The sequence below is a fragment of the Egretta garzetta genome, unplaced genomic scaffold (assembly GCF_000687185.1).
Source record: "Egretta garzetta isolate BGI_Z169 unplaced genomic scaffold, ASM68718v1 scaffold441, whole genome shotgun sequence".
Taxonomy (NCBI): domain Eukaryota; kingdom Metazoa; phylum Chordata; class Aves; order Pelecaniformes; family Ardeidae; genus Egretta; species Egretta garzetta.
This window is the reverse complement of record NW_009258757.1, coordinates 215241-226013: the sequence shown is the minus strand read 5'-3', so window position 1 is coordinate 226013 and position 10773 is coordinate 215241. Positions and strand designations below refer to the sequence as shown.

Genomic DNA, 10773 nt, shown 5'->3' with positions numbered 1-10773 from the left:
AACTGATAGGCAAAAATGACAGCTGCGTGTATCTGACAATGCCCTGAATCCTAATTCTGTCGTAAAATGAAAATCAGAGGTTCTTGTGCTCTGCACACCATACATTTTTTTTTTTTTTTCTCTTCTCCTTCCGTGTCCACCTTATGGTGAGGTATTTCTAAATGCAGTTCTTCAAAAGTCACTGTTCTTCATTCTGGGGTGCTGCAAGGTATTTGGGTCTCCATTATCATGGAAATCAGGTGCACAACATTTCAGAGCTGTCTTTCTCTGTCCATGATTCTGTTTTGCTCCCTAAGTCTCACTTGGCCTCTTGAATAAATTAGGACAATTTCTTTTATCTGGTGAAGTGTTAAGGCAACCCCACTGACTTATGAAAAGAAGGCAGGAAAAGAATTTGAGCAATAATGCTGCATCATAAAACAGACCTAAAACATAGGGGGATGTGTTAAAACAAGGAAAGATGATTTTTCACATTCTGTTCCTCTCTGATTGTCATTCCCACAACATTTTAACATCCTCTCTTGCTAACCACAGCTCACCTTTCACAGTCAGACACATCATACTGTATATAGGCAAGATCAACAGCATGTACATAAATCATACATACATACATAGCTACCTTGAGCTTTCTGCAGAGAAATAACTATGTTAGAGGTAGGACCCAGTTACAGAATTTTAAAAAAATCCTACAGAATAACACTTTTGTAATCAAATTGGCTTTTGTAGTTGTAAAAGTCAAATACATTGCTGTCGCGTGTGTTAATAAATGAGAAGATTTTTGAGGACCAGAAGCTGCCCATGGCTAAATCTTTCTTTTCAAGATGAGGCCGAGAACCTATTGCTAACTTGATAAAATCTAAACGCGTGTTGTCTGACGTATTAAAAATGTACAGCATGAAATTAAAAAGTTCAGGGAGAAGAAATATGGTGATCTTTGTCACCCATGAATTGTCCCATGGATTTTAGAAAAATGTAATTATTTTCTTGAATTTAAGTTGCAGAGCAGCAGTATTGTGGAAAAAGCAGCTGAAAGTTTGAGACAGTCCTCAAGTGATCTTCATCTTCCAGAAAAGCACAGAACATTTGTAAAGATAAGAAAATGTTACCTTAATCGCTGTCAACAGACGCACTTTATTCATACGGTTAACCCAAACCACAATTACCAGGCTGTTAAACTGAAAACTGGCATGCGTTTGTAACTACACATGCTTGACTACTCCTATTCACTTCAATGAGTGCATTGCCCTGTATAAATTGGTGCAAGCATTTAAGTCTTCTCAGCTTGGACTGAGTATGTGAAATCTTTTTTTTTTTTCCTTCTTTTTTTTGACTATTTTAAGGATGCTGTGACCTTTCTTTGTTTTGGATATTCTTTATTTCCAGGAGTTTTGAACAAATCAAGAACCTATGACCAGAACTCTTTGTAGCTTGACCTACAGTCGTTTGTAATCGGTGGCAGTCATTCTGCCATCTGCAGTAGGCATAAGCTGTTCTAATTGGACGTATAAAAGCAGGGCACTTAACGAGACTTTTCATAAGAGTGCCCCTGGTTTGCAATCTGTACAGCACAAGATTAAAATTAGTGTGTCTGAGGGAGGGGAACCATGCAACTTGTTTGTAATGTCAGAATTAGTTATACTAATATTGATACCGTGCTGTTCATTGAAGCATCTGTGTTTCAGGCTGTGCTTTGGATTTGAGGCTTGAGATGGGGGAGAGGCTGATGCTTAGGCTGTTCCCCTTGACTGGAGGAGTTGTGTGTTCAAGACAGGACATTTTACGGCCCAGTTGAGAGCTCTGATTGACAGACTAATGCTAGAATTGGGTCCTTTTTTGGGGTGTGTTTTGTTTGTTGTTTTTTTTTTTTGGTTGGTTGGGTTTTGGGGTTTGGGTTTTTTTTTGGTTGTTTTTTTGTTTTTTTTTTTTTATTACTGGTCTGTTTGGAAGGTATCAAAGGTAGTGGATGACAGGTCTTCTCTTTTTTCACCACTTAGGTGGTGATATTGCGTTGACTGTATGATTATTCCCCCGGGCCGAACTGCTTACAATTTCAGCCGAATTAGGCAAATTGGATCCCACCCAGTGTTGTTTGAATTGTGAGGTTAAAGTATTAAAAAAAAAAACTAAATCGGGAAACGCCAGATTTATGGTTGTCTGCACAGTTGGCAGATGCTGGCTGTGCCAGCCTTCAGTGGCATTCTGTTGTGTTGGATACCCAAATCTGAACCAAAGTGCACTCTTAACCCCACCCCCAAAACCTTAAGATTGCTGAGTAAAAACACTGTAAGTAACCTCCTTTTTATTTTTTTTTTTTTTTTTTGGTTCAATAGACTGTTTTGTAAACTCAAAAGAATAAAGATTCCTATCTCTTATACGAATTGTTACCATTTTTCAAGAAAACTTCAGAGGAAACAGGCGTAAGGGTACAGGAGAATTTAAAAAGGCGTTTTTTGAGTAATGAAAATTATACTTCACATTTTTTTGTACTTTTTGGGAGTGTTTCCAGTTGCTTTAAATGAGTGTTGGTGAAATTCATTGCGAGTGTCTTCCTTTCCCTCTCTTGCAGTGACAAAGCTGTTGGGAGGTAGAAATAAAGGGAACAGACTTCTCCCTTTATAGCTGAGGGAGGAAGGAAAGCCATATCTCACATCAGGATAGAATACAGCTTTTAAAAACATTCATATAATGAGAATCAGACGTAAGCTGCTTGAATTGCCTTCCTTTTAGTGTGGGACAAGAGCCTGCACACATTTATCCTTGAATAACATGTTAGCCCCCGGTAATTGGAGATGGTTTATCCCTTGATGAAAAGGGAATAAGCATCTGTATGGGGGGGGAGATGGGGGGTGAAACCAGTTCTCAAGCATCAGCTGTTCCATTGTTACTGTCCTTGTGCTTCAAACGGAAGACTTTTAAAGAAACTTTTTGGGGTTTTTTAGATCCTGAAGAACAAGAAAAAGTCATTTTTATCAGTGTAGAATTTTTCTCTATGCTGCCTCGTTTCACCCACAGCATGGAGCTCCCTGGAGGTGTACACACACACACGCATATATATTTTTTTATATTTATATATATTGTTATAGAGATATATATATAAAAAGAGACCATAGGACTGGACCATGTTTTGGGGTTGCTTTTTAAAATGAGCCAAAGTTTGTGGAATGTGCAAGAGAAGGAATTGCAAGCAGAGAGAGGATGATCTCAAACTTGGGGCAGGTAAATGATGATCTGCAAAAATTGAGCTGGATTCTGTGTTTCACCAGACAGGTACAATGCAGGTTCATTTTCATAAGAAAACTGTTTTTAAAAAGAGAAGAGGAAAGTAATACTTGTTTTCTTCTTCTTAAAAAAAAAAATTCTCTGAAGAGAGAGGAGGCAAAGTTTCTTGTGGACAAATGGCACTTTTTTCCTCTGTCTCTGTAGAGTCTGTGAAAACACTTAAAAGTATTTCCCTAAATGAAAATTTAAAAAATCTTTTATAAACATTTAAAACTCTTTATATAGTGGCAGATAAATGCATCATGGAAATTAAATTATTTTTATAACACTGTCCCCCAATATGTATGAAATTTCAAGTCCAGGCAATTACTGTAATAACTTAGTGATTAAAGTTTTACTAGGCGTAGGTGCATGAGATATAATTTGAAGTGGAGGCTGGGAATTAGACTCTTTAACCTAATTAAATAACAACATCTCTTATATCGTAATAAAAATAGGAGACCTAAAGCAAATGACTTTGTCAGGAAGAGCTTTGAAGAAAATCAAGGACATAGGGAGAAAAGCTGGCATCGTTCCTGATACTGGCAGCCTGTTTAAAACAAAAAATAAAACCAAGATCTTTCAGGAAGAGTTAAGGGTTGACACATAAACTGTGCCCTAAAGGGAGGTGGTAATAAATGTAAGAATTGCAGCTGCTTTAAAGATATTTTAAAAAAAAAATTAAAAATTATAAAAATATAAATCAAACTGAATGTCACCTGTCTGCTCCTTACAGCTTGTAAAATAATTATAAGTGAGATATCCTTTACAGGTTTCTTGAAATTGCTGAAGGTCACAGTTCCTCGTAAAGTACTCATTTTTTAACTATAAAGGTTGATTTGCTTTCTCAAAGCTATGCTGACATTCTTGTAAACCTTGCTGTTTGTATCGTTGTGTAGTTACTTTGGTAACTTCCAAATGTTCCGTGTCAAATGTCTGCTTTCCGTTCGCAGTACTGTATGATAGGAATGCAAAACATACTGATACTCCTAAATACTTCTTAAATCGTCAGCTAAGCTCAGTCCAAGGAAAAATGGCTCCTTTGATTTGAAATTTCCACCTGTCAACCAGAGTGGTGAAAGTAGTGTTTGTGGGCTTTCTTGCAGTCGTATATGAAATTACTCTTAATTCAAGGTGCTAAATTTAAAATGCTCAGGACAGGTTTCCATGTACTGATGCACGGATATGTCTCTGTTAGTAATCTTGAAAAAATTGTTATTCTGCTTAGCGTATTAGGTTGTATATAACATGTGTCAGACAAAAAAAAAAAAAAAAAAGTTACGCTGATGCTTGGACTCATTTGTTCTGGAAACGCAAAATTCTGTGTTGGAGAGGAGAAGTATCAAATTAGCTGTTAGCAAGGCACATGTTTAGTAGGTTGAGTACTATATGGCTCCCAAGAGTATAGGCCTACTTTAGCGAAGATCTGAGAGGCAGCAGCAGTGTATATTGCAGTGACATCTGGAGATCAGCCCACTCGGACAGAAGGGATCATTTTTAGCCATTCTGTCCCTAACAATGCCTCGTCAGAAGTTGATTTCCCCCCCACACCCCATCCCTAATGCCCTTATTATTAACAGAAGAGCTTCCAAAATTAGTTAGAGATGTCAAAGTTCACCTCTAGATAATTTAGAGACTGTGACCTTGGGAAGACGAAGAGGAGGAGCAGCTGAGGGCAGATGGCAAATGAATGTTATCCTGATACCGAATCGGTGCTTTTAACTCCAATAGAAAAAGCCAAAGCCTTAATTTTCCCTAATGTAGACTTATCTTCAATAATAAGTCTAATATTATCAGATGGGTAAATAGGGGTGGAAACACATATGTGTTTCCCTCCTGTGCATATTTTAAAAACCACTGTTAGGATCATTAAGGTGGCTCCTAAAAATACTGATGACATTAGAAGCATGCTTTGGGCTTTTGTGCATATGGTACTTCGTTCAGAGCAGATGAGGCACAAATCTTTGAGGGTTAATTTTGCGTACAATTTCTGAAGCTGTAGTAATGTGGGTTGGGACCCTACTCTTTCAAGTTGTTTATTCTGATTCTGTAGTGAAGAAAATTCAGTGTCCTGCGGGAACCTGCTGTTGGTAAATGAGGGTTGTGTCTGCTGTGAAAAGTTGGAGGAACCATCTTCTTTTGTAGTTTGGTGATTACAGATAGAACGAATTATATGGGGTGACTGTTCTGTGTTCATCTAATAATGTATCTGTCCCAGGGTTTGCTACAGCATTTCTGTGGTGTGTTTAACCCAAGCCAGATTACAGAACATTTGAGATAACGGTGCTTGATAGGGTACCACGGGGGAGCTGTGTCATGGATCATGGTGGACTTGCGTGTGGTACCTGCTGCAAGCGTGGAACAAAACGCAGTCTGAACAGGAGTGCTCTGAACACAGAGCCACTTGGTTCGTTTTGAATGTGAAGTTGTGGGGAAAATAAATGCCTTATATGCTTCAGTCATTGCCTTAGTCACATAAGTAGTTGCTGAAGATCAGATATCCAACGGATATATTAAGGTATTCTGGACTTTCATGTTACACCAATTGGTAAAATTACAGGAAAAATTTCACTGGTCTTTTGTAGGACCAATGTCACCAGAAGTGGTGTGTGTTGGTGTAAAACAAAAATCCTGATGAGCAATTTCTGTGTGGTGGCTGAGAGTGAGCTATTCCATACCAAAACCAAACCCCAAAATACCTAATACCTGAGGTATTAGAAACTTGACCGTTTAAAAGCAAGTACTAGAACACACCTGAGCTGTTAGGAGAATATATAAGTAGAAGAATATATAGGAGAGTATATAAATAATTAGGAGGATATAGGAGAAATTATAAATAAGGAGAAATTATAAATAAGGAGAAATTATAAATAATTATCACAGGCAGGGCAAGAGGGAGGATGTGTTTGTTAATATAAATGCCACTAAGTAGTAGTACATCATTTCTGAATATTAAAAAAACACCAGCTAAAAATATCTGGATAGAACAAATGGATAAGGAGAAAACAATGTAATGCGGATCTTTGTTTTCCATGCTTCGTTAAACTATTATAATTACAATTCTTATGCTGCTTACTAAATGGAGTACAGAAGACAGTTTGCTTCTTTGTTTGTATATCTAAATATCTTATATGTTGTAGTGGTGATTTTTTTTTTTTTGGTTATGCACTTAACTCTTCAGGGGGATACTTAATCACTGAAGTGCTGTTTAAATGCGGTTTTCAAAGCAATGCCAATTTGAAGGGAAATTTAAAAAAAAGACTAAGTTGTGTAAGTAGGTCATAGACATTGAAAGTAAAGCAAGAGAAATAGATTGCATATTTTTAAACTGTCCTCCTGAAAAATTGGAGATTATCCTGTGGGAAATTTCTTGGTAACATTAAATGAGCTGGGAAAGCCAGTGTAGTGGCTAATTACTGGTTTTGCCTTTTTTTGAGACACCATTTGACAGTACTGTTGCTAAAGAATTTCCACAGCAGTTACACTTGAAAAGAAAACTCAATAGAAAGTTTGATAATTATATTTAATAATTTCTAAGGATATAAACAAATTCAAACCTAAAAGATATTTTTAAGACAGAGCAAGCGGGTTTTTTTTTAAATCCCTAAACTCCTGGAAAGCATTCAGGACTAAGTTCAGAATGATTTTACTCTTGTTCTTAATAAAGAAATTTAAATCCAGCGTGGTGTTTTTATGAACTGCACTGGCAAGATGGCTTGTCAGCCGGAGCGAACGTTTTTCTGAAATACTGCAGCTGCATAAAAAAATCGTGTGCAGAAAAATGAAGCAGATGGCTTTTGAAAGTAGCAGCTGGTATATAAAATACAAGGCCTGTGATAGATTTCTTCTTAAATCATGTGTGCTAGCGTAGGGCTATTCTCTAATTTCTCCATCTTCACAAACATGGGCTTTCTTCTGTCTCCAATTTTTATTTTAAATTGTACCAGCTGGAATTTGCTAGCCATTTATATAGCTAGGAAAGTGCCTATTATTTTCTAGTAAATTTTGGAAAGTTAGAAGTTATACCGTTAGTAATTTGCCCGTTCAAGTAAAAAAACAAATATTTTACAAGTCTGACATCAGAGATGAAACTGGGCTTTTGTTTATGTGCCTGTCTTCCTTGTGGGAAAAGCTTATTAGTCCATGGTTCAGTGTTCACCTCCTTTCTTTTCTTATGATTTAAGAGTGTCTTTGAACTTTTAATGCTCAAAAAACTAGAGACATAAGAGAGATTTTTGTTCTGGTGAACCAGTGAAGAATAAAAAAAATATTTTAAAATATTGGTGAGAATAGAAGGTAAATAAGCAATGGGAATTATTGCTGAATATCAGGACATTACTATGTAAGGAAATACATCATGGCATAGGATTATGTTGAACTTTGAAATTCTTGTTTTATAAATACTACTGCTCTGTCTAAGCACATATTCATTGAACACCAGCAGTGTATGTTAGGGGGGGTGGCAGTTTTATTTCACTTTTTACTTGATCAGGACATGTAAAAGACTTCTTTTCCCTACCTCAGAGAGATTCATTTATGTTTGGCATTCATGTTTTCCACGTACTGCATCCCTTCCTTGTAGCAGACTGTTTGTACCTGTCGTGACCAAGAAGTTAACTACAAATGTGAAGCGTAGGTCACACTTTGGTTCTTATTTGCCAGCCTGTGAATGAGCAAATGCAAGTACAGTTACTTCTAACACTGACATAGTAGTAGTGCTCATCCAGAAGCCTGAAGCAGTTTGCATTTCCATTATACCATGTTTAATGGAACTTATATACACTAATCCTTTGTACCCCCAAAGTGCACACCTGCTTGACTGTAAATCTGATCTAAACTTGTTAGAACATTTACCAAAAAAAAAACCCCCAAAAACCCAGAGGGAAAAGGTGCTTGAAACAGTTTGCAGCGAGAAATTATTTTTGTCTCTATCCTTTAAACTGTTTTCCAATATATTTTTCTTTGGAAGTTCAGATAAGTACGTTCTACTAGAATGCAAAATGGGTAAGTGGAAGCAAGCGTGTTGTAGGCAACGTAAGCCAAAGTGATTCACTTAAGATATAATATTTTGGGATTTTGATTGTTACCAAATAAAAAGTCTATAGGCTTTTAGCAATACAACACTTGAATTCATAATCCTAGTGTAAATCTTAAATGTTTGCCATGTTAATCTTCATGCGTTTTTATTGCTAAAACATTGTGACCATGAAGTATTTGAGATAACTGCGGGCTTTGTGTTGTCTTATCGTTGCCAGAGCATCTGGTCACTCGTATGTGGTGGAACTGAAGCGGTGCCACACAGGTTTATAGGAATACTTTAAAGATTTCATTGGGCTGGTGGAAATCAGTAATTTGCTATTTCTTGTTTGGCCAGTTGGATTTTTTTGGGGTGGCTTTTTCAAAACCTGGTTTGCGTGACAAGTTTATATAAATTAGCATTCTCGTACAAACTAGGTAAAATCAAGGTATATTAAATAGCATCCTACAATTTTTTTCTGATTTAGCCTTTGGAGAGATCCCATTCTGAACAATTAAAATGGGGAGCAGAACAACAGCAGTGGTACTTGATCTGCTTGAAGAGTATGTATCTCATCTGCTTGAAGAGTATATATATCTTGATGACGTACTCTTCAGCCTTCCTCCAGGCATTGCATACTGTTAACTGAACTTCCAAGCCGTAAGTAAAGGTCTGCACATACCACCAAGGAGGGCAGTTCTGCAGGTGTAACACAGCTAACAGTATCTCCAAAACCTACGCACCAAGAGTCATCCTCCCTCTTAACATACTTCTGAATTCATAGTACACAAAAAACCTGGTAGAATTCTTTAAATTTGTCAGAGTTTCATTTTTGTGTCTTTGTATTTATATAGGCTTTAATGCTTTTCAAGATAGGGCCTTTTTTCTCTTAAACAGACAAAAATACTCTCATTTCTCCCATTTCACAATTTTAACAACAACAATAATAAAAGTAATAATTGAGCAAACACAAAAGACTTCTAGGAAAACTATTCAGTTGCCCTGCGGCACTGCACTTAATTACCATTAAATTATCTCTTGTGTCTCTTCCATTTAATATTTGTTCAGGCTTTTTCCTTAGGAGGTTATGCAGCTCATGCTGAACCTCTTGCAAAATTCTTATCTAATCTTTGCATGAGCATTAGTTCATGCATTGATCTAATGCCATCTCAAAGAGAATAGTCAAGAAAAAGTAAAGGTGATAAGAGAAGTTCTCATTAGTATCCTGGGAGTAGAAATTGAATATTCTTTTTTTTTTTTTTCCCCCTGCACTTTAGACTTACTGAAATTTAAAGAATGTGTGCAGACAGGTGTCTGAAAAAAGCAAGATAAAATTAATTCCTTCTATCAATTTATTACCTTTGCTATCCATAATAGGACACTGCTCAATCTAATTAGACCTCAAGAGATTATGGCCACAGGCTTCTGAATCTTATAATCTCTTTGTATACCTTCCAAAGCTTAAACACAAAAATAAATAGGTGTATATAATGTATGTGCAGTGCTTTATGATAATCAAGTGCAGCTATTAATGTTGATGAGAAGATGTCATGACTGTTTTTGTGAACACTGCTGTTAGTCACTTGTGGACACTGAAGGAGGGTGGTTTTTCTACATTTTCATCTCATTTCTTAGGTGGATAAAAGCATTTTTATCCCAGTCTTCAGGTTGAATAATGCAGTGAATTTGAAAGACTTGAAACTCCATGTTACTGTACCAAGGAACTTCAGAAACAACACCTACACACACACACACACACACCTACACACACACCTACACACACACCTACACACACACACCCCCACACCCCAATGCAGTAAATCTGCAAGGGAGGGTCTCTGTTGACTGAGATGTGAGGTGGAAGGAATGTATGTAATTTACTCCACCTTTATGAAATATTTGTGTTTGTCCATCTCATCTGGACTTGGATGTGCAAAAACTCCACTTTTTTCTGCTTGTCACACTAACAAAATCAGGTACTCAAGTAGGCAACTGTCTGCTTGCAGCATTATGGTGAAAATGTCTCACTTTTGTCTTGCAAATAAGCTGAGAATTTTCACAATACTTATTTTTTTCTTCCAAATTGTTGGGATCAGGATGGGGTTTAAAATTTTCTTAGTCAAGTTCTGGTGCCTGTAGTTGCAGAGTCGAACTGGGAGAACATGACTGGAATTTGTGAAAGCTCACAAGCCAGAGGGCAAGAGGAAAGAAACTCTAAACTTTAAATGTTTGGGTAATGTTGCTTATTTATTTATAGAATAGTAGTTACTTGAGGCTAGCAGCATTTTAAAATATGTTTGCATGAAGCTGAAGATGTTCTTAAGCTGTTTAGTTTAACAAATGAAGTACTTCAGTATTGGGATCTACAAGGCAATGAGCTGTGAAAATAAATGAATACAAATTTGATCATGATACACTAGTAGCCTCAGATTAGCATAGTTTCTGCAACGGTTTTATATGTCAGGATTGAAAAAGTACTTTGCTACAGTCAGTTCTTT

The 10773-nt window shown here is 36.7% G+C and overlaps 1 protein-coding gene across 3 annotated transcripts in view; it reads left to right on the top strand.

Annotated features, from left to right (window-relative positions):
- The window catches only part of PTK2 (protein tyrosine kinase 2), a 233240-nt gene that overhangs the window by 120307 nt on the left and 102160 nt on the right, over positions 1-10773 (top strand). Inside the window, exon 1 of one of the 3 annotated variants that reach the window (XM_035888980.1) lies at positions 8867-8935. The exons of the other annotated variants lie outside the window; for them this stretch is intronic. The gene's annotated coding sequence lies outside the window, so the exon portion shown is untranslated. Of the gene's footprint in view, positions 1-8866; positions 8936-10773 lie in introns of those variants that run through there. 3 annotated transcript variants of the gene reach the window in all.